Source organism: Salmo salar, unplaced genomic scaffold, assembly GCF_965601325.2.
Source record: "Salmo salar unplaced genomic scaffold, fSalSal1 ptg000588l, whole genome shotgun sequence".
Lineage (NCBI taxonomy): Eukaryota > Metazoa > Chordata > Actinopteri > Salmoniformes > Salmonidae > Salmo > Salmo salar.
Genome location: NW_027675428.1, coordinates 999,322 through 1,027,236, shown reverse-complemented (window position 1 = coordinate 1,027,236; position 27,915 = coordinate 999,322). Strand labels below are relative to the sequence as shown.

The following is a 27,915-nucleotide window of genomic DNA, read 5'->3' as shown; positions in this document are numbered from 1 at the left end:
AAATTATAGGCCTATTAGCCTTCTAAATTCGGATTATAAGATACTGACTAAAGTGTTAGCGAATAGGATGAAAAAGGTGATTGGGAGTATTATTGAATCAACACAAGCCTACGGCATACCTGGAAGAGATATTGCAGATGTAATTTGTACAATTAGGGATGTTGTTAATCAAATGAAAAATGAAGGTGGTATAGTTTTAAGTTTGGACTTTAACAAAGCTTTCGATAGAGTGGAGCACAGCTTTTTATTACAGACTTTGGAGAGGTTTGGGTTTGGGCCAAAGTTTGTATCTTGGATCAACCTGTTGTATAGTGGGGCTAAAAGTTGTGTTAAATGTAACGGAGTGTTAACAGATACTTTCCCTGTGGAGAGGTCAGTAAGGCAGGGCTGTCCTTTGTCAGCTCTGCTGTACAGTGTTTCTACAGAACCGTTAGCTACATTGATAAATAGTAATAAAGAAGTAAGGGGTGTTGGAATCCCAGGTGGTGGTGTCAGTGTTGTACATCAGTACGCTGATGACACTACTTGTACTGTGAAGGATATAGAAAGTATTGGAAGCATTATGGGGATCATAGATATATATGGCAAGGCATCGGGTGCTAAAGTTAATATAGAGAAGACTGAAATAATGTTTGTTGGGGATATCAATGTAAACGGGTGTGAGATTCCATTCAAGAGCGCAAAGGATTTTATTAAAGTGCTGGGAGTAAACATTGGTGTAAAGGAGAAAGAGGCAAAAGATATAACTTGGACTGGGATCCTTAATAAAGTCAAGCTAACGTTGAATTTCTGGAAAAATAGAAAACTAAAGTTACAAGGGAAAGTAATTGTTGCAAATGCTTTGGTATTATCCAAATTTGTGTATGTTTTGGGAGTCCTGGACATGCCGGAGTGGGTCCTAAATGAATTGAATAATGTGGTGTCAAATTTTATATGGGATGGTAAAGGAGTGAGAATATCTCAGAAAACATTGATTGCTGACTATGTGGATGGAGGTTTAAAACTTGTAGATTTAGATGTCAAAAGAAAAGCTATTAGGATAAAAACAGTAAAGAAATATTTGTATGACAGTGAAGATTATGGCTGGAAACACTTCTTTAGAGTCTACTTAGAGGAGAGTGGTGGTTGTGAGGATAATGGTTTATTGATGGGGCTTAAAAGGGCAATGTTTGAAAAGGTACCAGATTTTTATAAAGAGGTGCTAAATGCATGGGCAGAGTTGTTGCCTAATGTATATTATGAATGTGGACATATTGACCTGATTATGAATCAACCTATATTTCTGAATGAGAAAATCAAGAACAAAGAAAAAGTTTTGTATAATAAAGTATTTATGAGTGCAGGTCTACGGCAAATAAAAGATTATACATATGAGGTAATTCCAGGGTTTTTACCTGGGGAAGCTATTTTTGACATAATCAATGAATGGGATGAAGAGGTGGGAAGGGGAACAGTGAATAATATGTATGACAAGATAAAGAATAGTATACCAAGAGCATGGGTTGATTTAATAAATAGTGAAGTTGAAAGAGAAGATTTATTTGTATTTCCTAATTTGTTCATTGGTAGCAGTAAGAAGAAAGTACATTTATCTAGTATACCAGTGAAAAGATTGTATAGAATAATGGTAGGAAAAGTGTGTAGAAGGCCGGCTGCTGAGAAATTTTGGAAAGTAGTTTTTCCGGAATTGGATGAAAAAAAGATATGGGGAAATTTAAATGTAAAATATAATAGTAAGGAGTGTGAAAATAATGATTTCAAACTAAGACATAATAGAATATTTACAAAGGTGGTGCTAAAGAAAATTAATTGTGAGATAGAAAGGGAATGCGACGTATGTGGACGTTTCCCGGAAACTCTTATGCATTTGTTTATAGAATGTGAGGATTTAAAATATTTTTTTTGTAAAGTTAAGGAAATGTTATGTAGAAACTGGGGGGGAGATTTCGTGAAAAAGTATGCGTGGGAGGAACTTTTGTTATTTGGAGTGTCTGGTAAATGTGAGGGTGCTAATGTGTGTTTGTTGAATATGGTTTTGAGTTTTGTGAGGTATGCTATTTTTTGTAGGAGGAATTATGTTTCTTTTGACAGAAAGAGGGTTCAGGTGTGGAGTATCTTTATAGCACTGTTCAGTAAACACATAGATATGTTGTTTAATTATGGGATGGAACATTTTGATGAGTCTTTTGTTGAAGGGAGTGGGTTAATTTCACGAGAGGAGAGTGGAGGTATCACTTATAATTTTTGAAAGCACTGTTTTGATATTTTCTTTGTTGATAATTTGATAGGGGGTGAATTGTTCACCTGCCTCTGTTAGTCTAGTGTCTTCTGTATTGTTCTCTGTGGATTGTACTGTAAACAGTAGATTGTACTGTAAATATTGTAAACAAACATTTTTGATAATAAAAAAAAAAAAAAAAAAAAAAATCACGTTCGCTTTACACGCGAAAGGTCCTCGGTTCGAAACCGGGCGGAAACAGTGCTCTTTGACTGGTTCGAAACCGGGCGGACAGTACTTTTAAAAGAGAATAGTTATTTTCATAAATGCCTAAATTTGGAAATTTCAACACGTGCCATGAATATCTGTAAAATTCGGTTTACTCCTTGCAGATAATTGTTGAAGCAGTTTCTGTAGTGTAGCGGTTATCACGTTCGCTTAACACGCGAAAGGTCCTCGGTTTTTAACCGGGCGGAAACAGAGCTCTTTGACAAGAGCAGTAGGTACTGTACTTTCAACAAAGAATTGTTATTTTCATAAATTCTGTATTTTGGAAATTCGAATACGTGCCATGAATATCTGTAAAATTCGGTTTACTCCTTGCAGCTAAATGTAGCAGCAGTTTCTGTAGTGTAGTGGTTATCACGTTCGCTTTACACGTGAAAGGTCCTCAGTTTGAAACCGGGAGGAAACAGTGCTCTTTGACATGTGCAGTAGGTACTGTACTATTAACAGAGAATAGTTATTTTCATAAATGCCTAATTTTGGAAATTTGAACACGTGCCATGAATATCTGTAAAATTCGGTTTACTCCTTGCAGATAATTGTTGAAGCAGTTTCTGTAGTGTAGCGGTTATCACGTTCGCTTAACACGCGAAAGGTCCTCGGTTCGAAACCGGGCGGAAACAGAGCTCTTTGACACGTGCAGTAGGTACTGTACTTTCAACAAAGAATTGTTATTTTCATGAATTCTGTATTTTGGAAATTCGAATACGTGCCATGAATATCTGTAAAATTCGGTTTACTCCTCGCAGGTAAATGTAGCAGCATTTTCTGTAGTGTAGTGGTTATCACGTTTGTTCACACGCGAAAGGTCACTGGTTCGAAACCAGGCGGAAACAACGCTCATCGACACATTCAAGAAGTACCATAGTGTTAACAAAGAATTTCATTAATCCCTTATTTTGGAAATTCGAATACGTGCCATGAATATTTTTAAAATTCGGTTTACTCCTTGCAGCTAATTGTAGCAGTAGTTTCTGTGGTGTAGTGGTTATCACGTTCGCTTCACACGCGAAATGTCCCTGGTTCGAAACCGGGCGGAAACAACGCTCATTGACACATTCTGTAGTACCATAGTGGTAACAGAAAATTTCATGAATTCTTTATTTTGGAAATTCCAATACGTGCCATGAATATTTTTAAAATTCGGTTTACTCCTTGCAGAAAAATCAAGCAGCAGTTTCTGTAGTGTAGTGGTTATCACGTTAGCTTTACACGTGAAAGGTCCTCAGTTTGAAACCGGGAGGAAACACTGCTCTTTGACATGTGCAGTAGGTACTGTACTATTAACAGACAATAGTTATTTTCATAAATTCCTAATTTTGGAAATTTGAACACGTGCCATGAATATCTGTAAAATTCGGTTTACTCCTTGCAGATAATTGTTGAAGAAGATTCTGTAGTGTAGTGGTTATCACGTTTGCTTAATACGCGAAAGGTCCTCGGTTCGAACCCGGGCGGAAACAGAGCTCTTTGACACGTGCAGTAGGTACTGTACTTTCAACAAAGAGTTGTTATTTTCATAAATTCTGTATTTTGGAAATTCGAATACGTGCCCTGAATATCTGTAAAATTCGGTTTACTTCTAGCAGGAAAATCAAGCAGCAGTTTCTGTAGTGTAGTGGTTATCACGTTCGCTTTACACGCGAAAGGTCCTCGGTTCGAAACCGGGCGGAAACAGTGCTCTTTGACACGTGCAGTAGGTACAGTACTTTTAAAAGAGAATAGTTATTTTCATAAATGCCTAAAATTGGAAATTTCAACACGTGCCATGAATATCTGTAAAATTCGGTTTACTCCTTGCAGATAATTGTTGAAGCAGTTTCTGTAGTGTAGCGGTTATCACGTTCGCTTAACACGCGAAAGGTCCTCGGTTCGAAACCGGGCGGAAACAGAGCTCTTTGACACGTGCAGTAGGTACTGTACTTTCAACAAAGAATTGTTATTTTCATGAATTCTGTATTTTGGAAATTCGAATACGTGCCATGAATATCTGTAAAATTCGGTTTACTCCTCGCAGCTAAATGTAGCAGCAGTTTCTGTAGTGTAGTGGTTATCACGTTTGTTCACACGCGAAAGGTCCCTGGTTCGAAACCAGGCGGAAACAACGCTCATCGACACATTCAAGAAGTACCATAGTGTTAACAAAGAATTTCATTATTCTCTTATTTTGGAAATTCGAATACGTGCCATGAATATTTTTAAAATTCGGTTTACTCCTTGCAGCTAATTGTAGCAGTAGTTTCTGTGGTGTAGTGGTTATCACGTTCGCTTCACACGCGAAAGGTCCCTGGTTCGAAACCGGGCGGAAACAACGCTCATTGACACATTCTGTAGTACCATAGTGGTAACAGAAAATTTCATGAATTCTTTATTTTGGAAATTCGAATACGTGCCATGAATATTTTTAAAATTCGGTTTACTCCTTGCAGAAAAATCAAGCAGCAGTTTCTGTAGTGTAGTGGTTATCACGTTAGCTTTACACGTGAAAGGTCCTCAGTTTGAAACCGGGAGGAAACGGTCCCTGGTTCGAAACCGGGAGGAAACAGAGCTCTTTGACACGTGCAGTAGGTACTGTACTTTCAACAAAGAGTTGTTATTTTCATAAATTCTGTATTTTGGAAATTCGAATACGTGTAAAAGAGAATAGTTATTTTCATAAATTCCAAATTTTGGAAATTTCATCACGTGCCATGAATATCAGTAAAATTCATTTTACTCCTTGCAGGTAAGTGTTACAGCAGTTTCTGTAGTGTAGTGGTTATCACGTTCGCTTAACACGCGAAAGGTCCTCGGTTCGAAACCGGGCGGAAACAGAGCTCTTTGACAAGTGCACTAGGTACTGTACTTTCAACAAAGAATTGTTATTTTCATGAATTCTGTATTTTGGAAATTTGAATACGTGCCATGAATATCTGTAAAATTCGGTTTACTCCTTGCAGCTAAATGTAGCAGCAGTTTCTGTAGTGTAGTGGTTATCACGTTCGCTTTACACGCGAAAGGTCCTCAGTTTGAAACCGGGAGGAAACAGTGCTCTTTGACATGTGCAGAAGGTACTGTACTATTAACAGAGAATTGTTAATTTCATAAATGCCTAATTTTGGAAATTTGAACACGTGCCATGAATATCTGTAAAATTCGGTTTACTTCTTGCAGGAAAATCAAGCAGCAGTTTCTGTAGTGTAGTGGTTATCACGTTCGCTTTACACGCGAAAGGTCCTCGGTTCGAAACCGGGCGAAAACAGTGGTGTTTGACATGTGCAGTAGGGACAGTACTTTTAACAGAGAATAGTTATTTTCATAAATGCCTAATTTTGGAAATTTGAACAGGTGCCATGAATATCTGTAAAATCCGGTTTACTCCTTGCAGATAATTGTTGAAGCAGTTTCTGTAGTGTAGCGGTTATCACGTTCGCTTAACACGCGAAAGATCCTCATTTCGAAACCGGGCGGAAACAGAGCTCTTTGACACGTGCAGTAGGTACTGTACTTTCAACAAAGAATTGTTATTTCATGAATTCTGTATTTTGGAAATTCGAATACGTGCCCTGAATATCTGTAAAATTCGGTTTACTTCTTGCAGGAAAATCAAGCAGCAGTTTCTGTAGTGTAGTGGTTATCACGTTCGCTTTACACGCGAAAGGTCCTCGGTTGAAACCGGGCGGAAACAGTGCTCTTTGACACGTACAGTACTTTTAAAAGAGAATAGTTATTTTCATAAATGCCTAAATTTGGAAATTTCAACACGTGCCATGAATATCTGTAAAATTCGGTTTACTCCTTGCAGATAATTGTTGAAGCAGTTTCTGTAGTGTAGCGGTTATCACGTTCGCTTAACACGCGAAAGGTCCTCGGTTTTTAACCGGGCGGAAACAGAGCTCTTTGACAAGAGCAGTAGGTACTGTACTTTCAACAAAGAATTGTTATTTTCATAAATTCTGTATTTTGGAAATTCGAATACGTGCCATGAATATCTGTAAAATTCGGTTTACTCCTTGCAGCTAAATGTAGCAGCAGTTTCTGTAGTGTAGTGGTTATCACGTTCGCTTTACACGTGAAAGGTCCTCAGTTTGAAACCGGGAGGAAACAGTGCTCTTTGACATGTGCAGTAGGTACTGTACTATTAACAGAGAATAGTTATTTTCATAAATGCCTAATTTTGGAAATTTGAACACGTGCCATGAATATCTGTAAAATTCGGTTTACTCCTTGCAGATAATTGTTGAAGCAGTTTCTGTAGTGTAGCGGTTATCACGTTCGCTTAACACGCGAAAGGTCCTCGGTTCGAAACCGGGCGGAAACAGAGCTCTTTGACACGTGCAGTAGGTACTGTACTTTCAACAAAGAATTGTTATTTTCATGAATTCTGTATTTTGGAAATTCGAATACGTGCCATGAATATCTGTAAAATTCGGTTTACTCCTCGCAGGTAAATGTAGCAGCATTTTCTGTAGTGTAGTGGTTATCACGTTTGTTCACACGCGAAAGGTCACTGGTTCGAAACCAGGCGGAAACAACGCTCATCGACACATTCAAGAAGTACCATAGTGTTAACAAAGAATTTCATTAATCCCTTATTTTGGAAATTCGAATACGTGCCATGAATATTTTTAAAATTCGGTTTACTCCTTGCAGCTAATTGTAGCAGTAGTTTCTGTGGTGTAGTGGTTATCACATTCGCTTCACACGCCCCTTTTTGGAGTTTCAGGAAGTGGAAGAGAAGCAGGTGTCTGAGTGCTTGAGAGAGAATATCGTTTTTTTTGGAGGTCTAGTTGACTTATAAGTTTGAAAGTTTGTGAGTGACTGTAGTGAAGTTTCTGTGAAACGTTTTTGCTATTGTCCCCCATCAGCGTGAGCTGTTTGGGGGATATTGCTTAAAATAACCGGACGGACAACATGGCTTCGACATCAAGAATACAAACGACGACGAGAAAGGACAACAGTGAAATCAGAATGTTAAACGAAGAACTGAAAAAAAGAACATATGAGAAGGAACTGACGGTGAACGTGGAAATAAGTGGAGAAGGGAAAATAACAACGATGGAATTGCTGAGAGGAATAAAGGAAGTTTGCGGAACAATACTGGGATGTCGAATGAAAGACGGGAATAAGTATGAAGTAACAATGTCTCATGTAAATGGAAAAGAAAGACTAATAGACGGGCTAAAGATAAAGAACTGTCAAATCATGGCTAAAGAACTAGGGAACGATGAGCTGGTGGTGTCCTTTTTGAACTTGCCCGCATACATTACGGATGAGGAGATAGAAGAGAAACTAAAAGGCTGGAAGGTGAAGGCGACCACGCCAATCAAGAGGAGGATGTGGCCAGGAACGGACATTGTAGATGGGACAAGATTTTGCAAGGTAAAGTTTACAGACAATGTGCAATCCTTGCCATATTCTACTAAATTTAACACTGTCGAGGGATTTGAATATTTTCGTGTAATCCACGACAATCAAGTGAAGGTATGTAGATTATGTATTCAGCCGGGGCACATACTTAAGGAATGTCCGGAATTCACATGCCACAAATGTAGTGAACAAGGGCATTATGCCAGAGAATGTCGGAACATAGGAAATGTGTGCAAAATGTGTGACAGACCTAAAGTTAGATGTAGCTGTAATAAGGGAGAAAATCACTTACTTTTGCAAACAATGGACCTCACGTCTGAGGAAGAGGGGAGTGTGCCTATGGAGAGGGAGGATGAGAGTGACATGGAGAGTGTGACTCCAGAGACAGTGGCAGATAAGCTTGAAGAGCCTGTAATGTCTCCTGGCAAAGCACGAGACGCCGTTTTAGTCTCTGCTGCTGACAAGGTGGAACAGCAGCACATGATGGGTGAAAGACATACACAGGTAGAGATGGTGCAAGGTGCTTCTCAGGTGCCTGAGCCAGCTTTAAGCCTGTGTAAAAATTACACCAAAGAGTGGGCTGGGTCCACTGAAGTCACGGGCACTGTTAAAGCGCACTTTTCAAAAGGCTTCCCCGCCGATCCCCCCAAAAATCCAAATAAAGAGACGGATGATGAAATAGATAGTGAGGATCTTCAGTTGTTTGTAAAAAATAAGAGGTCATTGTCGAAAACCAGGGAGATGATGGGTTTTGGAAAAAAGAAAAAGTAGGATTTTTAAGGACTTGTTTGGCTCTGATTATACTTCTGCACACATTCATAATGATTACAGTCGCATCCCTAAATGGTAACAGTTTGAGAAACATGAGCAAATTTGAGCAGGTATTAGTGTCTGTTAAGGCAGACATGTTGTGTTTTCAAGAGACCAATTGGACAGACTCCAAAATGCAGGAGATTAAGAGTAAATGGTCAGATTTAATTTTTTGTAGTCATGGAGGGGATAAAACATGTGGTGTGGCTATTTTGATAAAAAATGATGTGGTGCAAAATGTAAAAGAAATATATGCTGACAATGATGGCAGACTTATTGTAATTGAATTTGAAGTTCAAAATGTAGTTTTTCGTTTAATTAATGTTTATGCTTCAAACATTGAATCTGAAAGGAGAGAAATGTTTCACAAATTAAAAACACTGTGCTCAGAAAACTGTATACTGATAGGAGATTTTAATGTGAGGTGTAGTAGAATGGATGCCTCTAGTTGTGCTAAATTCAGATATGACTCTTCTAGAAATGCATTATGGAAACTTATGAATGAGGAGAATCTAGTAGATATATGGAGGGCTGAAAATCCAAACAGAAGAGTATTCTCTAGAAGGCAGGTGGTTCTAAAGGAATTAAAACAAAGCAGAATTGATTTATGTCTAGCAAAACAAGAATTGGTGCAGAATGTTAAGAAGGTGTCATATACCTTTACAGCATATAGTGATCATGCAGTAATGTCATTTCAAATGGGTTTTGGTGTGGAGAGGAGAGGGGGAGGTGTCTGGTGTTTAAATGCCAGTCTGTTAAAGGAGGAAGGATATAGAAATGAAATTGTTGAATGTATTAATGATGAAATGTCTAATGTACTGTTAAAAGAGAATGTGTGTTTATGGTGGGAGGAAGTGAAAGTAAAAGTAAAAAATAGGAGTATTAGGTACGCAAAAAATCATAACCGTTTAGATAAGCAGAAAGAAATAATGCTTAGGAATAGGATGTTGCATGAACTTGAAAAGGCTGATACGGATCCAGACTATGATGTTGTGAATTATTTGAAAATCCATGCAGAGCTGGGTCGTTATGAAAAAAATAAATGTTTGGGTGCTATTGTTAGGAGCAGGGCACAGTACGCTTTGGAGGGAGAGAAATGTACATCCTTTTTTTTGGGTCTGGAAAAAAGAAAACAAACTAAGAGTTACATTGTAGAGTTGGAAGATGAAAGAGGTGTAAAGGTAAACGATTTTGTTGGGATCTTAGAGACAGTTGAAACCTTTTACAGAAATCTTTACAAAAAGAATGATGTAGATAAAGTGTGTGTTGTAAAAGTGTTGGATACAATTAGTGCCAAAGTATCGCAGGCAGATAGAATGATGTGTGATGAAGAGATTTCGATTATGGAAATCAAGGAAGCAATTGTTAGCACGCAAGGTAATAAAAGTCCGGGTTTGGATGGTTTAACAAATGAGTTCTATAAAGTCTTTGTAGATATTTTGGCACCCATTTTAGTGAGGGTGTTTCATTATATGGAAGAGAATAAGGAAATCCCTGAGTCTATGTCAACTGGAATGTTAACGATCTTATTCAAAAATAGGGGCAGTAGATTAAAGTTAGAAAATTATAGGCCTATTAGCCTTCTAAATTCGGATTATAAGATACTGACTAAAGTGTTAGCGAATAGGATGAAAAAGGTGATTGGGAGTATTATTGAATCAACACAAGCCTACGGCATACCTGGAAGAGATATTGCAGATGTAATTTGTACAATTAGGGATGTTGTTAATCAAATGAAAAATGAAGGTGGTATAGTTTTAAGTTTGGACTTTAACAAAGCTTTCGATAGAGTGGAGCACAGCTTTTTATTACAGACTTTGGAGAGGTTTGGGTTTGGGCCAAAGTTTGTATCTTGGATCAACCTGTTGTATAGTGGGGCTAAAAGTTGTGTTAAATGTAACGGAGTGTTAACAGATACTTTCCCTGTGGAGAGGTCAGTAAGGCAGGGCTGTCCTTTGTCAGCTCTGCTGTACAGTGTTTCTACAGAACCGTTAGCTACATTGATAAATAGTAATAAAGAAGTAAGGGGTGTTGGAATCCCAGGTGGTGGTGTCAGTGTTGTACATCAGTACGCTGATGACACTACTTGTACTGTGAAGGATATAGAAAGTATTGGAAGCATTATGGGGATCATAGATATATATGGCAAGGCATCGGGTGCTAAAGTTAATATAGAGAAGACTGAAATAATGTTTGTTGGGGATATCAATGTAAACGGGTGTGAGATTCCATTCAAGAGCGCAAAGGATTTTATTAAAGTGCTGGGAGTAAACATTGGTGTAAAGGAGAAAGAGGCAAAAGATATAACTTGGACTGGGATACTTAATAAAGTCAAGCTAACGTTGAATTTCTGGAAAAATAGAAAACTAAAGTTACAAGGGAAAGTAATTGTTGCAAATGCTTTGGTATTATCCAAATTTGTGTATGTTTTGGGAGTCCTGGACATGCCGGAGTGGGTCCTAAATGAATTGAATAATGTGGTGTCAAATTTTATATGGGATGGTAAAGGAGTGAGAATATCTCAGAAAACATTGATTGCTGACTATGTGGATGGAGGTTTAAAACTTGTAGATTTAGGTGTCAAAAGAAAAGCTATTAGGATAAAAACAGTAAAGAAATATTTGTATGACAGTGAAGATTATGGCTGGAAACACTTCTTTAGAGTCTACTTAGAGGAGAGTGGTGGTTGTGAGGATAATGGTTTATTGATGGGGCTTAAAAGGGCAATGTTTGAAAAGGTACCAGATTTTTATAAAGAGGTGCTAAATGCATGGGCAGAGTTGTTGCCTAATGTATATTATGAATGTGGACATATTGACCTGATTATGAATCAACCTATATTTCTGAATGAGAAAATCAAGAACAAAGAAAAAGTTTTGTATAATAAAGTATTTATGAGTGCAGGTCTACGGCAAATAAAAGATTATACATATGAGGTAATTCCAGGGTTTTTACCTGGGGAAGCTATTTTTGACATAATCAATGAATGGGATGAAGAGGTGGGAAGGGGAACAGTGAATAATATGTATGACAAGATAAAGAATAGTATACCAAGAGCATGGGTTGATTTAATAAATAGTGAAGTTGAAAGAGAAGATTTATTTGTATTTCCTAATTTGTTCATTGGTAGCAGTAAGAAGAAAGTACATTTATCTAGTATACCAGTGAAAAGATTGTATAGAATAATGGTAGGAAAAGTGTGTAGAAGGCCGGCTGCTGAGAAATTTTGGAAAGTAGTTTTTCCGGAATTGGATGAAAAAAAGATATGGGGAAATTTAAATGTAAAATATAATAGTAAGGAGTGTGAAAATAATGATTTCAAACTAAGACATAATAGAATATTTACAAAGGTGGTGCTAAAGAAAATTAATTGTGAGATAGAAAGGGAATGCGACGTATGTGGACGTTTCCCGGAAACTCTTATGCATTTGTTTATAGAATGTGAGGATTTAAAATATTTTTTTTGTAAAGTTAAGGAAATGTTATGTAGAAACTGGGGGGGAGATTTCGTGAAAAAGTATGCGTGGGAGGAACTTTTGTTATTTGGAGTGTCTGGTAAATGTGAGGGTGCTAATGTGTGTTTGTTGAATATGGTTTTGAGTTTTGTGAGGTATGCTATTTTTTGTAGGAGGAATTATGTTTCTTTTGACAGAAAGAGGGTTCAGGTGTGGAGTATCTTTATAGCACTGTTCAGTAAACACATAGATATGTTGTTTAATTATGGGATGGAACATTTTGATGAGTCTTTTGTTGAAGGGAGTGGGTTAATTTCACGAGAGGAGAGTGGAGGTATCACTTATAATTTTTGAAAGCACTGTTTTGATATTTTCTTTGTTGATAATTTGATAGGGGGTGAATTGTTCACCTGCCTCTGTTAGTCTAGTGTCTTCTGTATTGTTCTCTGTGGATTGTACTGTAAACAGTAGATTGTACTGTAAATATTGTAAACAAACATTTTTGATAATAAAAAAAAAAAAAAAAAAAAAAAAAAAAAATCACGTTCGCTTCACACGCGAAAGGTCCCTGGTTCGAAACCGGGCGGAAACAAGCTCATTGACACGTGCAGTAGGTACTGTACTTTCAACAAAGAATTGTTATTTCTTCACACGCGAAAGGTCCCTGGTTCGAAACCGGGCGGAAACAAAACTCATTGACACATTCTGAAGTACCATAGTGGTAACAGAAAATTTCATGAATTCTTTATTTTGGAAATTCGAATACGTGCCATGAATATTTTTAAAATTCGGTTTACTTCTTGCAGGAAAATCAAGCAGCAGTTTCTGTAGTGTAGTCGTTATCACGTTAGCTTTACACGTGAAAGGTCCTCAGTTTGAAACTGGGAGGATACAGTGCTCTTTGACACGTGCAGTAGGTACTGTACTATTAACAGAGAATAGTTATTTTCATAAATGCCTACTTTTGGAAATTTGAACACGTGCCATGAATATCTGTAAAATTCGGTTTACTTCTTGCAGGAAAATCAAGCAGCAGTTTCTGTAGTGTAGTGGTTATCGCGTTCGCTTTACACGCGAAAGGTCCTCGGTTCGAAACCGGGCGGAAACAGTGCTCTTTGACACCTGCAGTAGGTACAGTACTTTTAAAAGAGAATAGTTATTTTCATAAATGCCTAAATTTGGAAATTTCAACACGTGCCATGAATATCTGTAAAATTCGGTTTACTCCTTGCAGCTGAATGTAGCAGCAGTGTCTGTAGTGTAGTGGTTATCACGTTCGCTTTACACGTGAAAGGTCCTCAGTTTGAAACCGGGAGGAAACAGTGCTCTTTGACATGTGCAGTAGGTACTGTACTATTAACAGAGAATAGTTATTTTCATAAATGCCTAATTTTGGAAATTTGAACACGTGCCATGAATATCTGTAAAATTCGGTTTACTCCTTGCAGATAATTGTTGAAGCAGTTTCTGTAGTGTAGCGGTTATCACGTTTGCTTAACACGCGAAAGGTCCTCGGTTGAAACCGGGCGGAAACAGAGCTCTTTGACACGTGCAGTAGGTACTGTACTTTCAACAAAGAATTGTTATTTTCATGAATTCTGTATTTTGGAAATTCGAATACGTGCCATGAATATTTTTAAAATTCGGTTTACTCCTTGCAGCTAATTGTAGCAGTAGTTTCTGTGGTGTAGTGGTTATCACGTTTGCTTCACACGCGAAAGGTCCCTGGTTCGAAACCGGGCGGAAACAACACTCATTGACACATTCTGAAGTACCATAGTGGTAACAGAAAATTTCATGAATTCTTTATTTTGGAAATTCGAATACGTGCCATGAATATTTTTAAAATTCGGTTTACTCCTTGCAGGAAAATCAAGCAGCAGTTTCTGTAGTGTAGTGGCTATCGCGTTCGCTTTACACGCAAAAGGTCCTCGGTTCGAAACCGGGCGGAAACAGTGCTCTTTGACACGTGCAGTAGGTACTCTACTATTAACAGAGAATAGTTATTTTCATAAATGCCTAATTTTGGAAATTTGAACACGTGCCATGAATATCTGTAAAATTCGGTTTACTCCTTGCAGATAATTGTTGCAGAAGTTTCTGTAGTGTAGTGGTTATCACGTTCGCTTAACACGCGAAAGGTCCTCGGTTCAAAACCGGGCGGAAACAGAGCTCTTTGACACATGCAGTAGGTCCTGTACTTTCAACAAAGAATTGTTATTTTCATGAATTCTGTATTTTGGAAATTCGAATACGTGCCATGAATATCTGTAAAATTTGGTTTACTCCTCGCTGCGAAATGTAGCAGCAGTTTCTGTAGTGTAGTGGTTATCACGTTTGCTTCACACGCGAAAGATCCCTGGTTCGAAACCGGGCGGAAACAACGCTCATTGACATGTTCTGATTTACCGTAGTGGTAACAGAAAATTTCATGAATTCTTTATTTTGGAAATTCGAATACGTGCCCTGAATATCTGTAAAATTCGGTTTACTTCTTGCAGGAAAATCAAGCAGTAGTTTCTGTGGTCTAGTGGTTATCACGTTTGCTTCACACGCCCCTTTTTGGAGTTTCAGGAAGTGGAAGAGAAGCAGGTGTCTGAGTGCTTGAGAGAGAATATCGTTTTTTTTGGAGGTCTAGTTGACTTATAAGTTTGAAAGTTTGTGAGTGACTGTAGTGAAGTTTCTGTGAAACGTTTTTGCTATTGTCCCCCATCAGCGTGAGCTGTTTGGGGGATATTGCTTAAAATAACCGGACGGACAACATGGCTTCGACATCAAGAATACAAACGACGACGAGAAAGGACAACAGTGAAATCAGAATGTTAAACGAAGAACTGAAAAAAAGAACATATGAGAAGGAACTGACGGTGAACGTGGAAATAAGTGGAGAAGGGAAAATAACAACGATGGAATTGCTGAGAGGAATAAAGGAAGTTTGCGGAACAATACTGGGATGTCGAATGAAAGACGGGAATAAGTATGAAGTAACAATGTCTCATGTAAATGGAAAAGAAAGACTAATAGACGGGCTAAAGATAAAGAACTGTCAAATCATGGCTAAAGAACTAGGGAACGATGAGCTGGTGGTGTCCTTTTTGAACTTGCCCGCATACATTACGGATGAGGAGATAGAAGAGAAACTAAAAGGCTGGAAGGTGAAGGCGACCACGCCAATCAAGAGGAGGATGTGGCCAGGAACGGACATTGTAGATGGGACAAGATTTTGCAAGGTAAAGTTTACAGACAATGTGCAATCCTTGCCATATTCTACAAAATTTAACACTGTCGAGGGATTTGAATATTTTCGTGTAATCCACGACAATCAAGTGAAGGTATGTAGATTATGTATTCAGCCGGGGCACATACTTAAGGAATGTCCGGAATTCACATGCCACAAATGTAGTGAACAAGGGCATTATGCCAGAGAATGTCGGAACATAGGAAATGTGTGCAAAATGTGTGACAGACCTAAAGTTAGATGTAGCTGTAATAAGGGAGAAAATCACTTACTTTTGCAAACAATGGACCTCACGTCTGAGGAAGAGGGGAGTGTGCCTATGGAGAGGGAGGATGAGAGTGACATGGAGAGTGTGACTCCAGAGACAGTGGCAGATAAGCTTGAAGAGCCTGTAATGTCTCCTGGCAAAGCACGAGACGCCGTTTTAGTCTCTGCTGCTGACAAGGTGGAACAGCAGCACATGATGGGTGAAAGACATACACAGGTAGAGATGGTGCAAGGTGCTTCTCAGGTGCCTGAGCCAGCTTTAAGCCTGTGTAAAAATTACACCAAAGAGTGGGCTGGGTCCACTGAAGTCACGGGCACTGTTAAAGCGCACTTTTCAAAAGGCTTCCCCGCCGCTCCCCCCAAAAATCCAAATAAAGAGACGGATGATGAAATAGATAGTGAGGATCTTCAGTTGTTTGTAAAAAATAAGAGGTCATTGTCGAAAACCAGGGAGATGATGGGTTTTGGAAAAAAGAAAAAGTAGGATTTTTAAGGACTTGTTTGGCTCTGATTATACTTCTGCACACATTCATAATGATTACAGTCGCATCCCTAAATGGTAACAGTTTGAGAAACATGAGCAAATTTGAGCAGGTATTAGTGTCTGTTAAGGCAGACATGTTGTGTTTTCAAGAGACCAATTGGACAGACTCCAAAATGCAGGAGATTAAGAGTAAATGGTCAGATTTAATTTTTTGTAGTCATGGAGGGGATAAAACATGTGGTGTGGCTATTTTGATAAAAAATGATGTGGTGCAAAATGTAAAAGAAATATATGCTGACAATGATGGCAGACTTATTGTAATTGAATTTGAAGTTCAAAATGTAGTTTTTCGTTTAATTAATGTTTATGCTTCAAACATTGAATCTGAAAGGAGAGAAATGTTTCACAAATTAAAAACACTGTGCTCAGAAAACTGTATACTGATAGGAGATTTTAATGTGAGGTGTAGTAGAATGGATGCCTCTAGTTGTGCTAAATTCAGATATGACTCTTCTAGAAATGCATTATGGAAACTTATGAATGAGGAGAATCTAGTAGATATATGGAGGGCTGAAAATCCAAACAGAAGAGTATTCTCTAGAAGGCAGGTGGTTCTAAAGGAATTAAAACAAAGCAGAATTGATTTATGTCTAGCAAAACAAGAATTGGTGCAGAATGTTAAGAAGGTGTCATATACCTTTACAGCATATAGTGATCATGCAGTAATGTCATTTCAAATGGGTTTTGGTGTGGAGAGGAGAGGGGGAGGTGTCTGGTGTTTAAATGCCAGTCTGTTAAAGGAGGAAGGATATAGAAATGAAATTGTTGAATGTATTAATGATGAAATGTCTAATGTACTGTTAAAAGAGAATGTGTGTTTATGGTGGGAGGAAGTGAAAGTAAAAGTAAAAAATAGGAGTATTAGGTACGCAAAAAATCATAACCGTTTAGATAAGCAGAAAGAAATAATGCTTAGGAATAGGATGTTGCATGAACTTGAAAAGGCTGATACGGATCCAGACTATGATGTTGTGAATTATTTGAAAATCCATGCAGAGCTGGGTCGTTATGAAAAAAATAAATGTTTGGGTGCTATTGTTAGGAGCAGGGCACAGTACGCTTTGGAGGGAGAGAAATGTACATCCTTTTTTTTGGGTCTGGAAAAAAGAAAACAAACTAAGAGTTACATTGTAGAGTTGGAAGATGAAAGAGGTGTAAAGGTAAACGATTTTGTTGGGATCTTAGAGACAGTTGAAACCTTTTACAGAAATCTTTACAAAAAGAATGATGTAGATAAAGTGTGTGTTGTAAAAGTGTTGGATACAATTAGTGCCAAAGTATCGCAGGCAGATAGAATGATGTGTGATGAAGAGATTTCGATTATGGAAATCAAGGAAGCAATTGTTAGCACGCAAGGTAATAAAAGTCCGGGTTTGGATGGTTTAACAAATGAGTTCTATAAAGTCTTTGTAGATATTTTGGCACCCATTTTAGTGAGGGTGTTTCATTATATGGAAGAGAATAAGGAAATCCCTGAGTCTATGTCAACTGGAATGTTAACGATCTTATTCAAAAATAGGGGCAGTAGATTAAAGTTAGAAAATTATAGGCCTATTAGCCTTCTAAATTCGGATTATAAGATACTGACTAAAGTGTTAGCGAATAGGATGAAAAAGGTGATTGGGAGTATTATTGAATCAACACAAGCCTACGGCATACCTGGAAGAGATATTGCAGATGTAATTTGTACAATTAGGGATGTTGTTAATCAAATGAAAAATGAAGGTGGTATAGTTTTAAGTTTGGACTTTAACAAAGCTTTCGATAGAGTGGAGCACAGCTTTTTATTACAGACTTTGGAGAGGTTTGGGTTTGGGCCAAAGTTTGTATCTTGGATCAACCTGTTGTATAGTGGGGCTAAAAGTTGTGTTAAATGTAACGGAGTGTTAACAGATACTTTCCCTGTGGAGAGGTCAGTAAGGCAGGGCTGTCCTTTGTCAGCTCTGCTGTACAGTGTTTCTACAGAACCGTTAGCTACATTGATAAATAGTAATAAAGAAGTAAGGGGTGTTGGAATCCCAGGTGGTGGTGTCAGTGTTGTACATCAGTACGCTGATGACACTACTTGTACTGTGAAGGATATAGAAAGTATTGGAAGCATTATGGGGATCATAGATATATATGGCAAGGCATCGGGTGCTAAAGTTAATATAGAGAAGACTGAAATAATGTTTGTTGGGGATATCAATGTAAACGGGTGTGAGATTCCATTCAAGAGCGCAAAGGATTTTATTAAAGTGCTGGGAGTAAACATTGGTGTAAAGGAGAAAGAGGCAAAAGATATAACTTGGACTGGGATCCTTAATAAAGTCAAGCTAACGTTGAATTTCTGGAAAAATAGAAAACTAAAGTTACAAGGGAAAGTAATTGTTGCAAATGCTTTGGTATTATCCAAATTTGTGTATGTTTTGGGAGTCCTGGACATGCCGGAGTGGGTCCTAAATGAATTGAATAATGTGGTGTCAAATTTTATATGGGATGGTAAAGGAGTGAGAATATCTCAGAAAACATTGATTGCTGACTATGTGGATGGAGGTTTAAAACTTGTAGATTTAGGTGTCAAAAGAAAAGCTATTAGGATAAAAACAGTAAAGAAATATTTGTATGACAGTGAAGATTATGGCTGGAAACACTTCTTTAGAGTCTACTTAGAGGAGAGTGGTGGTTGTGAGGATAATGGTTTATTGATGGGGCTTAAAAGGGCAATGTTTGAAAAGGTACCAGATTTTTATAAAGAGGTGCTAAATGCATGGGCAGAGTTGTTGCCTAATGTATATTATGAATGTGGACATATTGACCTGATTATGAATCAACCTATATTTCTGAATGAGAAAATCAAGAACAAAGAAAAAGTTTTGTATAATAAAGTATTTATGAGTGCAGGTCTACGGCAAATAAAAGATTATACTTATGAGGTAATTCCAGGGTTTTTACCTGGGGAAGCTATTTTTGACATAATCAATGAATGGGATGAAGAGGTGGGAAGGGGAACAGTGAATAATATGTATGACAAGATAAAGAATAGTATACCAAGAGCATGGGTTGATTTAATAAATAGTGAAGTTGAAAGAGAAGATTTATTTGTATTTCCTAATTTGTTCATTGGTAGCAGTAAGAAGAAAGTACATTTATCTAGTATACCAGTGAAAAGATTGTATAGAATAATGGTAGGAAAAGTGTGTAGAAGGCCGGCTGCTGAGAAATTTTGGAAAGTAGTTTTTCCGGAATTGGATGAAAAAAAGATATGGGGAAATTTAAATGTAAAATATAATAGTAAGGAGTGTGAAAATAATGATTTCAAACTAAGACATAATAGAATATTTACAAAGGTGGTGCTAAAGAAAATTAATTGTGAGATAGAAAGGGAATGCGACGTATGTGGACGTTTCCCGGAAACTCTTATGCATTTGTTTATAGAATGTGAGGATTTAAAATATTTTTTTTGTAAAGTTAAGGAAATGTTATGTAGAAACTGGGGGGGAGATTTCGTGAAAAAGTATGCGTGGGAGGAACTTTTGTTATTTGGAGTGTCTGGTAAATGTGAGGGTGCTAATGTGTGTTTGTTGAATATGGTTTTGAGTTTTGTGAGGTATGCTATTTTTTGTAGGAGGAATTATGTTTCTTTTGACAGAAAGAGGGTTCAGGTGTGGAGTATCTTTATAGCACTGTTCAGTAAACACATAGATATGTTGTTTAATTATGGGATGGAACATTTTGATGAGTCTTTTGTTGAAGGGAGTGGGTTAATTTCACGAGAGGAGAGTGGAGGTATCACTTATAATTTTTGAAAGCACTGTTTTGATATTTTCTTTGTTGATAATTTGATAGGGGGTGAATTGTTCACCTGCCTCTGTTAGTCTAGTGTCTTCTGTATTGTTCTCTGTGGATTGTACTGTAAACAGTAGATTGTACTGTAAATATTGTAAACAAACATTTTTGATAATAAAAAATAAAAAAAAAAAAATAAAAAAAAATCACGTTTGCTTCACACGCGAAAGGTCCCTGGTTCGAAACCGGGCGGAAACAACACTCATTGACACATTCTGAAGTACCATAGTGGTAACTGAAAATTTCATGAATTCTTTATTTTGGAAATTCGAATACGTGCCATGAATATTTTTAAAATTCGGTTTACTCCTTGCAGAAAAATCAAGCAGCAGTTTCTGTAGTGTAGTGGTTATCACGTTAGCTTTACACGTGAAAGGTCCTCAGTTTGAAACCAGGAGGAAACACTGCTCTTTGACATGTGCAGTAGGTACTGTACTATTAACAGAGAATAGTTATTTTCATAAATGCCTACTTTTGGAAATTTGAACACGTGCCATGAATATCTGTAAAATTCGATTTACTCCTCGCAGATAATCTTTGAAGAAGTTTCTGTAGTGTTGTGGTTATCACGTTCGCTGAACACGCGAAAGGTCCTCGGTTCGAAACCGGGCGGAAACAGTGCTCTTTGACAAGTGCAGTAGGTACTGTACTTTCAACAAAGAATTGTTATTTTCATGAATTCTGTATTTTGGAAATTCGAATACGTGCCATGAATATTTTTAAAATTCGGTTTACTCCTTGCAGCTAATTGTAGCAGTAGTTTTTGTGGTGTAGTGCTTATCACGTTTGCTTCACACGCGAAAGGTCCCAGGTTCGAAACCGGGCGGAAACAACACTCATTGACACATTCTGAAGTACCATAGTGGTAACAGAAAATTTCATGAATTCTTTATTTTGGAAATTCGAATACGTGCCATGAATATTTTTAAAATTCGGTTTACTCCTTGCAGAAAAATCAAGCAGCAGTTTCTGTAGTGTAGTGGTTATCACGTTAGCTTTACACGTGAAAGGTCCTCAGTTTGAAACCAGGAGGAAACACTGCTCTTTGACATGTGCAGTAGGTACTGTACTATTAACAGAGAATAGTTATTTTCATAAATGCCTACTTTTGGAAATTTGAACACGTGCCATGAATATCTGTAAAATTCGGTTTACTCCTTGCAGCTGAATGTAGCAGCAGTGTCTGTAGTGTAGTGGTTATCAAGTTCGCTTTACACGTGAAAGGTCCTCAGTTTGAAACCGGGAGGAAACAGTGCTCTTTGACATGTGCAGTAGGTACTGTACTATTAACAGAGAATAGTTATTTTCATAAATGCCTAATTTTGGAAATTTGAACACGTGCCATGAATATCTGTAAAATTCGGTTTACTCCTTGCAGATAATTGTTGAAGCAGTTTCTGTAGTGTAGCGGTTATCACGTTTGCTTAACACGCGAAAGGTCCTCGGGTTGAAACCGGGCGGAAACAGAGCTCTTTGACACGTGCAGTAGGTACTGTACTTTCAACAAAGAATTGTTATTTTCATGAATTCTGTATTTTGGAAATTCGAATACGTGCCATGAATATCTGTAAAATTCGGTTTATTCCTCGCAGCTAAATGTAGCAGCAGTTTCTGTAGTGTAGTGGTTATCACGTTTGCTTCACACGCGAAAGGTCCCTGGTTCGAAACCGGGCGGAAACAACGCTCATTGACACATTCTGATTTACCGTAGTGGTAACAGAAAATTTCATGAATTCTTTATTTTGGAAATTCGAATACGTGCCATGAATATTTTTAAAATTCGGTTTACTCCTTGCAGAAAAATCAAGCAGCAGTTTCTGTAGTGTAGTGGTTATCACGTTAGCTTTACACGTGAAAGGTCCTCAGTTTGAAACTGGGAGGAAACAGTGCTCTTTGACACGTGCAGTAGGTACTGTACTATTAACAGAGAATAGTTATTTTCATAAATGCCTACTTTTGGAAATTTGAACACGTGCCATGAATATCTGTAAAATTCGGTTTACTCCTTGCAGAAAAATCAAGCAGCAGTTTCTGTAGTGTAGTGGTTATCACGTTCGCTTAACACGCGAAAGGTCCTCGGTTCGAAACCGGGCGGAAACAGAGCTCTTTGACACGTGCAGTAGGTACTGTACTTTCAACAAAGAATTGTTATTTTCATGAATTCTGTATTTTGGAAATTCGAATACGTGCCATGAATATCTGTAAAATTCGGTTTATTCCTCGCAGCTAAATGTAGCAGCAGTTTCTGTAGTGTAGTGGTTATCACGTTCGCTTTACACGTGAAAGGTCCTCAGTTTGAAACCGGGAGGAAACAGTGCTCTTTGACATGTGCAGTAGGTACTGTACTATTAACAGAGAATAGTTATTTTCATAAATGCCTAATTTTGGAAATTTGAACACGTGCCATGAATATCTGTAAAATTCGGTTTACTCCTCACAGCTAAATGTAGCAGCAGTTTCTGTAGTGTAGTGGTTATCATGTTTGTTCACACGCGAAAGGTCTCTGGTTCGAAACCAGGCGGAAACAACGCTCATTGACACATACTGAAGTGCCATAGTGGTAACAGAAAATTTCATGAGTTCTTTATTTTGGAAATTCGAATACGTGCCATGAATATTTTTAAAATTCGGTTTACTCCTTGCAGAAAAATCAAGCAGCAGTTTCTGTAGTGTAGTGGTTATCACGTTAGCTTTACACGTGAAAGGTCCTCAGTTTGAAACTGGGAGGAAACAGTGCTCTTTGACACGTGCAGTAGGTACTGTACTATTAACAGAGAATAGTTATTTTCATAAATGCCTACTTTTGGAAATTTGAACACGTGCCATGAATATCTGTAAAATTCGGTTTACTTCTTGCAGGAAAATCAAGCAGCAGTTTCTGTAGTGTAGTGGTTATCGCATTCGCTTTACACGCGAAAGGTCCTCGGTTCGAAACCGGGAGGAAACACTGCTCTTTGACATGTGCAGTAGGTACTGTACTATTAACAGAGAATAGTTATTTTCATAAATGCCTACTTTTGGAAATTTGAACACGTGCCATGAATATCTGTAAAATTCGGTTTACTCCTTGCAGCTGAATGTAGCAGCAGTGTCTGTAGTGTAGTGGTTATCAAGTTCGCTTTACACGTGAAAGGTCCTCAGTTTGAAACCGGGAGGAAACAGTGCTCTTTGACATGTGCAGTAGGTACTGTACTATTAACAGAGAATAGTTATTTTCATAAATGCCTAATTTTGGAAATTTGAACACGTGCCATGAATATCTGTAAAATTCGGTTTACTCCTTGCAGATAATTGTTGAAGCAGTTTCTGTAGTGTAGCGGTTATCACGTTTGCTTAACACGCGAAAGGTCCTCGGGTTGAAACCGGGCGGAAACAGAGCTCTTTGACACGTGCAGTAGGTACTGTACTTTCAACAAAGAATTGTTATTTTCATGAATTCTGTATTTTGGAAATTCGAATACGTGCCATGAATATCTGTAAAATTCGGTTTATTCCTCGCAGCTAAATGTAGCAGCAGTTTCTGTAGTGTAGTGGTTATCACGTTTGCTTCACACGCGAAAGGTCCCTGGTTCGAAACCGGGCGGAAACAACGCTCATTGACACATTCTGATTTACCGTAGTGGTAACAGAAAATTTCATGAATTCTTTATTTTGGAAATTCGAATACGTGCCATGAATATTTTTAAAATTCGGTTTACTCCTTGCAGAAAAATCAAGCAGCAGTTTCTGTAGTGTAGTGGTTATCACGTTAGCTTTACACGTGAAAGGTCCTCAGTTTGAAACTGGGAGGAAACAGTGCTCTTTGACACGTGCAGTAGGTACTGTACTATTAACAGAGAATAGTTATTTTCATAAATGCCTACTTTTGGAAATTTGAACACGTGCCATGAATATCTGTAAAATTCGGTTTACTCCTTGCAGAAAAATCAAGCAGCAGTTTCTGTAGTGTAGTGGTTATCACGTTCGCTTAACACGCGAAAGGTCCTCGGTTCGAAACCGGGCGGAAACAGAGCTCTTTGACACGTGCAGTAGGTACTGTACTTTCAACAAAGAATTGTTATTTTCATGAATTCTGTATTTTGGAAATTCGAATACGTGCCATGAATATCTGTAAAATTCGGTTTATTCCTCGCAGCTAAATGTAGCAGCAGTTTCTGTAGTGTAGTGGTTATCACGTTCGCTTTACACGTGAAAGGTCCTCAGTTTGAAACCGGGAGGAAACAGTGCTCTTTGACATGTGCAGTAGGTACTGTACTATTAACAGAGAATAGTTATTTTCATAAATGCCTAATTTTGGAAATTTGAACACGTGCCATGAATATCTGTAAAATTCGGTTTACTCTTACAGCTAAATGTAGCAGCAGTTTCTGTAGTGTAGTGGTTATCATGTTTGTTCACACGCGAAAGGTCTCTGGTTCGAAACCAGGCGGAAACAACGCTCATTGACACATACTGAAGTGCCATAGTGGTAACAGAAAATTTCATGAGTTCTTTATTTTGGAAATTCGAATACGTGCCATGAATATTTTTAAAATTCGGTTTACTCCTTGCAGAAAAATCAAGCAGCAGTTTCTGTAGTGTAGTGGTTATCACGTTAGCTTTACACGTGAAAGGTCCTCAGTTTGAAACTGGGAGGAAACAGTGCTCTTTGACACGTGCAGTAGGTACTGTACTATTAACAGAGAATAGTTATTTTCATAAATGCCTACTTTTGGAAATTTGAACACGTGCCATGAATATCTGTAAAATTCGGTTTACTTCTTGCAGGAAAATCAAGCAGCAGTTTCTGTAGTGTAGTGGTTATCGCATTCGCTTTACACGCGAAAGGTCCTCGGTTCGAAACCGGGCGGAAACAGTGCTCTTTGACAAGTGCAGTAGGTACTGTACTTTCAACAAAGAATTGTTATTTTCATGAATTCTCTATTTTGGAAATTCGAATACGTGCCATGAATATTTTTAAAATTCGGTTTACTCCTTGCAGCTAATTGTAGCAGTAGTTTCTGTGGTGTAGTGGTTATCACGTTTGCTTCACACGCGAAAGGTCCCTGGTTCGAAACCGGGCGGAAACAACACTCATTGACACATTCTGAAGTACCATAGTGGTAACAGAAAATTTCATGAATTCTTTATTTTGGAAATTCGAATACGTGCCATGAATATTTTTAACATTCGGTTTACTCCTTGCAGAAAAATCAAGCAGCAGTTTCTGTAGTGTAGTGGTTATCACGTTCTCTTTACACGTGAAAGGTCCTCAGTTTGAAACTGGAAGGAAACAGTACTCTTTGACACGTGCAGTAGGTACTGTACTATTAACAGAGAATAGTTATTTTCATAAATGCCTAATTTTGGAAATTTGAACGCGTGCCATGAATATCTGTAAAATTCGGTTTACTCCTTGCAGATAATTGTTGCAGAAGTTTCTGTAGTGTAGTGGTTATCACGTTCGCTTAACACGCGAAAGGTCCTCGGTTCGAAACCGGGCGGAAACAGAGCTCTTTGACACGTGCAGTAGGTACTGTACTTTCAACAAAGAATTGTTATTTTCATGAATTCTGTATTTTGGAAATTCGAATACGTGCCATGAATATCTGTAAAATTCGGTTTATTCCTCGCAGCTAAATGTAGCAGCAGTTTCTGTAGTGTAGTGGTTATCACGTTTGCTTCACACGCGAAAGGTCCCTGGTTCGAAACCGGGCGGAAACAACGCTTATTGACACATTCTGATTTACCGTAGTGGTAACAGAAAATTTCATGAATTCTTTATTTTGGAAATTCGAATACGTGCCATGAATATTTTTAAAATTCGGTTTACTCCTTGCAGAAAAATCAAGCAGCAGTTTCTGTAGTGTAGTGGTTATCACGTTAGCTTTACACGTGAAAGGTCCTCAGTTTGAAACTGGGAGGAAACAGTGCTCTTTGACACGTGCAGTAGGTACTGTACTATTAACAGAGAATAGTTATTTTCATAAATGCCTAATTTTGGAAATTTGAATGCGTGCCATGAATATCTGTAAAATTCGGTTTACTCCTTGCAGATAATTGTAGCAGCAGTTTCTGTAGTGTAGTGGTTATCACGTTCCCTTAACACGCGAAAGGTCCTCGGTTCGAAACCGGGCGGAAACAGAGCTCTTTGACACGTGCAGTAGGTACTGTACTTTCAACAAAGAATTGTTATTTTCATGAATTCTGTATTTTGGAAATTCGAATACGTGCCATGAATATCTGTAAAATTCGGTTTATTCCTCGCAGCTAAATGTAGCAGCAGTTTCTGTAGTGTAGTGGTTATCACGTTCGCTTTACACGTGAAAGGTCCTCAGTTTGAAACCGGGAGGAAACAGTGCTCTTTGACATGTGCAGTAGGTACTGTACTATTAACAGAGAATAGTTATTTTCATAAATGCCTAATTTTGGAAATTTGAACACGTGCCATGAATATCTGTAAAATTCGGTTTACTCCTCACAGCTAAATGTAGCAGCAGTTTCTGTAGTGTAGTGGTTATCACGTTTGTTCACACGCGAAAGGTCTCTGGTTCGAAACCAGGCGGAAACAACGCTCATTGACACATACTGAAGTGCCATAGTGGTAACAGAAAATTTCATGAGTTATTTATTTTGGAAATTCGAATACGTGCCATGAATATTTTTAAAATTCGGTTTACTCCTTGCAGAAAAATCAAGCAGCAGTTTCTGTAGTGTAGTGGTTATCACGTTAGCTTTACACGTGAAAGGTCCTCAGTTTGAAACTGGGAGGAAACAGTGCTCTTTGACACGTGCAGTAGGTACTATACTATTAACAGAGAATAGTTATTTTCATAAATGCCTACTTTTGGAAATTTGAACACGTGCCATGAATATCTGTAAAATTCGGTTTACTTCTTGCAGGAAAATCAAGCAGCAGTTTCTTTAGTGTAGTGGTTATCGCATTCGCTTTACACGTTAAAGGTCCTCGGTTCGAAACCGGGCGGAAACAGTGCTCTTTGACAAGTGCAGTAGGTACTGTACTTTCAACAAAGAATTGTTATTTTCATGAATTCTCTATTTTGGAAATTCGAATACGTGCCATGAATATTTTTAAAATTCGGTTTACTCCTTGCAGCTAATTGTAGCAGTAGTTTCTGTGGTGTAGTGGTTATCACGTTTGCTTCACACGCGAAAGGTCCCTGGTTCGAAACCGGGCGGAAACAACACTCATTGACACATTCTGAAGTACCATAGTGGTAACAGAAAATTTCATGAATTCTTTATTTTGGAAATTCGAATACGTGCCATGAATATTTTTAACATTCGGTTTACTCCTTGCAGAAAAATCAAGCAGCAGTTTCTGTAGTGTAGTGGTTATCGCGTTTGCTTTACTCGCGAAAGGTCCTCGGTTCGAAACCGGGCGGAAACAGTGCTCTTTGACAAGTGCAGTAGGTACTGTACTTTCAACAAAGAATTGTTATTTTCATGAATTCTGTATTTTGGAAATTCGAATACGTGCCATGAATATTTTTAAAATTCGGTTTATTCCTTGCAGCTAATTGTAGCAGTAGTTTCTGTGGTGTAGTGGTTATCACGTTTGCTTCACACGCGAAAGGTCCCTGGTTCGAAACCGGGCGGAAACAACACTCATTGACACATTCTGAAGTACCATAGTGGTAACAGAAAATTCCTTGAATTCTTTATTTTGGAAATTCGAATACGTGCCATGAATATTTTTAACATTCGGTTTACTCCTTGCAGAAAAATCAAGCAGCAGTTTCTGTAGTGTAGTGGTTATCACGTTAGCTTTACACGTGAAAGGTCCTCAGTTTGAAACCAGAAGGAAACACTGCTCTTTGACATGTGCAGTAGGTACTGTACTATTAACAGAGAATAGTTATTTTCATAAATGCCTAATTTTGGAAATTTGAACACGTGCCATGAATATCTGTAAAATTCG

General features: G+C 38.0%; 24 non-coding genes across 24 annotated transcripts; all 24 read left to right on the top strand.

The window, feature by feature from the left end:
- The first annotated feature begins 3,053 nt into the window (after positions 1 to 3,053).
- Positions 3,054 to 3,126, top strand: trnav-aac (transfer RNA valine (anticodon AAC)). The gene has a single exon. It is a non-coding gene; the product is annotated as a tRNA-Val (tRNA).
- Positions 3,127 to 3,473: 347 nt separating this feature from the next.
- On the top strand, positions 3,474 to 3,546 carry trnav-cac (transfer RNA valine (anticodon CAC)). Its single transcript has one exon. It is a non-coding gene; the product is annotated as a tRNA-Val (tRNA).
- A 347-nt stretch (positions 3,547 to 3,893) lies between these two features.
- On the top strand, positions 3,894 to 3,966 carry trnai-aau (transfer RNA isoleucine (anticodon AAU)). Its single transcript has one exon. It is a non-coding gene; the product is annotated as a tRNA-Ile (tRNA).
- A 141-nt stretch (positions 3,967 to 4,107) lies between these two features.
- Positions 4,108 to 4,180, top strand: trnav-uac (transfer RNA valine (anticodon UAC)). The gene has a single exon. It is a non-coding gene; the product is annotated as a tRNA-Val (tRNA).
- Positions 4,181 to 4,321: 141 nt separating this feature from the next.
- On the top strand, positions 4,322 to 4,394 carry trnav-aac (transfer RNA valine (anticodon AAC)). Its single transcript has one exon. It is a non-coding gene; the product is annotated as a tRNA-Val (tRNA).
- A 347-nt stretch (positions 4,395 to 4,741) lies between these two features.
- Positions 4,742 to 4,814, top strand: trnav-cac (transfer RNA valine (anticodon CAC)). Its single transcript has one exon. It is a non-coding gene; the product is annotated as a tRNA-Val (tRNA).
- A 429-nt stretch (positions 4,815 to 5,243) lies between these two features.
- On the top strand, positions 5,244 to 5,316 carry trnav-aac (transfer RNA valine (anticodon AAC)). Its single transcript has one exon. It is a non-coding gene; the product is annotated as a tRNA-Val (tRNA).
- A 355-nt stretch (positions 5,317 to 5,671) lies between these two features.
- Positions 5,672 to 5,744, top strand: trnav-uac (transfer RNA valine (anticodon UAC)). The gene has a single exon. It is a non-coding gene; the product is annotated as a tRNA-Val (tRNA).
- A 986-nt stretch (positions 5,745 to 6,730) lies between these two features.
- trnav-aac (transfer RNA valine (anticodon AAC)) lies at positions 6,731 to 6,803 on the top strand. Its single transcript has one exon. It is a non-coding gene; the product is annotated as a tRNA-Val (tRNA).
- A 6,349-nt stretch (positions 6,804 to 13,152) lies between these two features.
- Positions 13,153 to 13,225, top strand: trnav-uac (transfer RNA valine (anticodon UAC)). The gene has a single exon. It is a non-coding gene; the product is annotated as a tRNA-Val (tRNA).
- A 568-nt stretch (positions 13,226 to 13,793) lies between these two features.
- Positions 13,794 to 13,866, top strand: trnav-cac (transfer RNA valine (anticodon CAC)). The gene has a single exon. It is a non-coding gene; the product is annotated as a tRNA-Val (tRNA).
- Positions 13,867 to 14,213: 347 nt separating this feature from the next.
- trnav-aac (transfer RNA valine (anticodon AAC)) lies at positions 14,214 to 14,286 on the top strand. The gene has a single exon. It is a non-coding gene; the product is annotated as a tRNA-Val (tRNA).
- Positions 14,287 to 14,427: 141 nt separating this feature from the next.
- trnav-cac (transfer RNA valine (anticodon CAC)) lies at positions 14,428 to 14,500 on the top strand. The gene has a single exon. It is a non-coding gene; the product is annotated as a tRNA-Val (tRNA).
- Positions 14,501 to 21,601: 7,101 nt separating this feature from the next.
- On the top strand, positions 21,602 to 21,674 carry trnav-cac (transfer RNA valine (anticodon CAC)). Its single transcript has one exon. It is a non-coding gene; the product is annotated as a tRNA-Val (tRNA).
- Positions 21,675 to 22,021: 347 nt separating this feature from the next.
- Positions 22,022 to 22,094, top strand: trnav-aac (transfer RNA valine (anticodon AAC)). Its single transcript has one exon. It is a non-coding gene; the product is annotated as a tRNA-Val (tRNA).
- Positions 22,095 to 22,868: 774 nt separating this feature from the next.
- Positions 22,869 to 22,941, top strand: trnav-uac (transfer RNA valine (anticodon UAC)). The gene has a single exon. It is a non-coding gene; the product is annotated as a tRNA-Val (tRNA).
- A 569-nt stretch (positions 22,942 to 23,510) lies between these two features.
- Positions 23,511 to 23,583, top strand: trnav-cac (transfer RNA valine (anticodon CAC)). The gene has a single exon. It is a non-coding gene; the product is annotated as a tRNA-Val (tRNA).
- Positions 23,584 to 23,930: 347 nt separating this feature from the next.
- On the top strand, positions 23,931 to 24,003 carry trnav-aac (transfer RNA valine (anticodon AAC)). Its single transcript has one exon. It is a non-coding gene; the product is annotated as a tRNA-Val (tRNA).
- A 773-nt stretch (positions 24,004 to 24,776) lies between these two features.
- On the top strand, positions 24,777 to 24,849 carry trnav-uac (transfer RNA valine (anticodon UAC)). The gene has a single exon. It is a non-coding gene; the product is annotated as a tRNA-Val (tRNA).
- A 141-nt stretch (positions 24,850 to 24,990) lies between these two features.
- On the top strand, positions 24,991 to 25,063 carry trnav-cac (transfer RNA valine (anticodon CAC)). The gene has a single exon. It is a non-coding gene; the product is annotated as a tRNA-Val (tRNA).
- A 347-nt stretch (positions 25,064 to 25,410) lies between these two features.
- Positions 25,411 to 25,483, top strand: trnav-aac (transfer RNA valine (anticodon AAC)). Its single transcript has one exon. It is a non-coding gene; the product is annotated as a tRNA-Val (tRNA).
- A 141-nt stretch (positions 25,484 to 25,624) lies between these two features.
- Positions 25,625 to 25,697, top strand: trnav-cac (transfer RNA valine (anticodon CAC)). Its single transcript has one exon. It is a non-coding gene; the product is annotated as a tRNA-Val (tRNA).
- A 1,408-nt stretch (positions 25,698 to 27,105) lies between these two features.
- On the top strand, positions 27,106 to 27,178 carry trnav-cac (transfer RNA valine (anticodon CAC)). The gene has a single exon. It is a non-coding gene; the product is annotated as a tRNA-Val (tRNA).
- A 347-nt stretch (positions 27,179 to 27,525) lies between these two features.
- On the top strand, positions 27,526 to 27,598 carry trnav-cac (transfer RNA valine (anticodon CAC)). The gene has a single exon. It is a non-coding gene; the product is annotated as a tRNA-Val (tRNA).
- Positions 27,599 to 27,915: the final 317 nt, after the last annotated feature.